Here is a 2,978-nt window from a genome sequence, read left to right as displayed (position 1 = left end):
ATTCTGTAGTTGCTTAACACACACTTAAATGGTCTTATTGGGGGAGGCGAAAGGGGAGGTTCTTGTAGATTCCCAAGGAAATGTCAGAAAGGCAAAATATGGCCAGCATTATCCATTTGCTTTTTTGGGTTTACTGGGTGAATAGCACTTTCCTTACATAAGCATCTGATCTCAGGATTTTCATACTGAGAACATTGAGATTTCAGTTGAAGACACTCTGAAATCCTAGAGTAGCATACCCCGACCACCCTCTAATAGCTAGCTTGTCTGTATAGGCAGAAGGAGTCACCTCTCCATTTTAGATGGCTAGATGTTTGTGGAAGGTCTTAGAATTGCTTTGCCTCATTTACTGGGAAAAATCAGATATAGGAAGTGGCCTTTAGGGACACTTTTAACTTGAAAAATTACAACACTAGTACACAAGTCAAGTCTTAATACATTTAACATTTGCTTATTGTAAGCAATGTCATCAAGTCAAATAAGATTAAACAGGTTTTACTTTTTTTTCCCTCACAAGAACATAAAAATTATGGAAGGGGAACTTAACAGGAAATTTTTAAAAAAAAGTAACACAATTTTTCCTTTTAGTAGTCCTTGGGTAGTTATGACAGAAAAGGTTCCACTTTTTTGTTTGTTTCTTTGAACAGGGATTTTGGTCCAAAGTTTTGTTTTTAATATCTGCTTCTGACTCCCCCTCTATCAGATTGGCTTCCTCCATGGCCACCACCTCTTGGTGCTCCGCCGCTTGAACTGCTGTAGGAATCACGTGGAGGAGGGTACCCCCTTTCCATAGAAGGGGGAAGCCCTCTTTCTTGTCTGCCAACCCGATCACGACCACTTGAGTAGAGATCACTTCGGCTGCTTGAGTAACTGTCTCGACTTCCACCATATCCGTCACGTGAGCTGCTGTAATCATCATAGCGACTGCTTCCACCATAAGATGGCGGGGGCCCTCATGTAGGTGGAGCACTACGTGAGTTACCCTAACTCTCATATGAATCTCTGTAGGAACCTCCACTTGGATGATCTGAATAGTCACGATCACGACCATAGCCATCTCTATCACTATAGCCTCTCGATGGGTAGTCATCACGTGAACTGGAATGACCATAATCGCGGTAAGTATAATCTCTTGGTGGTGGTGCATAATCTCTTGTATCACAAGAACTTGGGTAATCTCTGCTTGAATAGCTGTCTTTAGTAGAGTATCCATCATCTCTTGGGGACAAATAAACATCTCTACGAGAGGGCAGGGGTTCCCGTCGAGGTGGGCCTCCATAACTATCTCTTCCGCGTGACACAGGAGCTCTTCCTCCCATTCCACTGCTGCTGCGAACTGGTCCTGAAGGGGCAGATCTTTTAGGAGGAGGACCACCACTACGTGGTGGTGGTCCTCTTTTTTCTGGAAGTGGTCCCCTGGAAGAACTCATGTTAAAATTCATGGAATAGCCACCATCATCCATGTGCCCTCCACGTGAGGGAGTCCCCTGTTTCCTCCACTTCCTCCTCTTCCACCTCTAAGACCTCTTGGAGGGCCTCTGATTCTTGGAGGTGAAGGTGGTCCACGTCTACCACTTTCAAATGATGGTTTAGTGGCCCGTTCTACTTTGAGGGCTTTTCCATCTAAGGACTTTCCACTCATGTCTCTGGCTGCATCCTTAGCATCTGCTGGGCTCTCAAAGGTGACAAAAGCAAATCCTCTCGGTTTGTTGGTTTCACGATCTTTCATCAATAGAACTTCCACTATTCGCCCATATTTGCCAAATACTGCTTCAAGGGCTTTTTCATTTGTTTCTGTATTGAGGCCACCAATGAAAAGCTTTCCTGGGCGATCTGCTTCAACCATTTTCCCCCCCTTGGTGAGACACGGAGGGGTGACGACGGTTCCAAGCTCCTACGAGCTCGCCGGCAGGGGCTTCGTAGCAGCTCAGCACGAGGGAGTGCTGCCGGTTCCGAGAACGGAATAGGGAAGCCGCTAGCACTACTGCGCAACGAGCAAGAATTGGATCTTATTATGTGAAGTTGTATAGGACACAGATCATTCCTGTCAGAATACAGCGGCATTCGGCAAAGCCGGGCACCCAGTGTGTGTTGTACCTTGCGGGTCCTTGTGCTGGCAGCAGTGGTACCACCTGGGAGTTTGCTAGAAATGCTTCATTTCAGTCCCAACCCACCTTTTCTGAATTAGAATCTGTATTTTTTTTAAAGATTTTATTTATTTACCTGTCAGACAGAGGACAAGCAGGGGGAGCGGCAGGCAGAGGGAGAAGCAGGCTTCCCACCTGAGCAGGGAGCCCGAGGTGGGACTGGATCCCAGGACCCTGGGACCATGACCTGAGCTTAACCGACTGAGCCACCCAGGCGCCCCTGGAATGTGTATTTTAACAAGATCTTCATGTGACTTGAATGCACATTAATACTTGAGAAGCATGGTAAAATAGGGTTTGGCAGACTATAGCATGGGACCAAATCTGGTTCCACCATTTGTGTTGGAACACAACCTTGCCTGTGCATTTACATGCTGCGTGTGGCTGCTTTTGTGCTTCATGGCAGAGTTCAGTGGTTACAGCAGAAACCATATGGCATTCAAAGCGTAAGATATTTACCATCTGGCCCTTTACAGGAAAAGTTTGTTGACCCCCTGTCTAGAAAAGTGGACAAGGTCTATCACTGTGGAGCTTTTTTAACATTACAGGTTCCCTGGGCCTTGTCACAGGTCTGAAACTGGGCCTGGAAGACCGTTTCTAAAACCATCCTAGTTGATTCTGATGTGAAGCCAGCTTTAGGAATTACTGGTTTAGCTATTCCACTGTTAGAATCTTTTAGGAATTAGGAAATGGAAATAAAAGAACATCATCTATAGATAGAAGCAGGGTGCTATAAGTGGAAGGTAATAGGCAATTTTAGAAAGGAATTGAGTACTGCCTTTTCTGTTTACTTGCTGGGTGTCCTTCATTTTGATACATTAGTTCAGTAAA

The 2,978-nt window shown here is 45.4% G+C and overlaps 1 pseudogene; it reads right to left on the bottom strand.

The window, feature by feature from the left end:
• Nucleotides 1-671: 671 nt before the first annotated feature.
• On the bottom strand, nt 672-1,846 carry LOC112818139 (RNA-binding motif protein, X chromosome-like; annotated as a pseudogene).
• Nucleotides 1,847-2,978: the final 1,132 nt, after the last annotated feature.

The sequence above is a fragment of the Callorhinus ursinus genome, unplaced genomic scaffold (assembly GCF_003265705.2).
Source record: "Callorhinus ursinus isolate GAN/ISIS: 27379988/994484 unplaced genomic scaffold, GSC_fseal_2.0 scaffold2690, whole genome shotgun sequence".
In the NCBI taxonomy this organism is placed as follows: Eukaryota; Metazoa; Chordata; class Mammalia; order Carnivora; family Otariidae; genus Callorhinus; species Callorhinus ursinus.
This window is presented reverse-complemented; position numbering and strand designations above follow the sequence as displayed.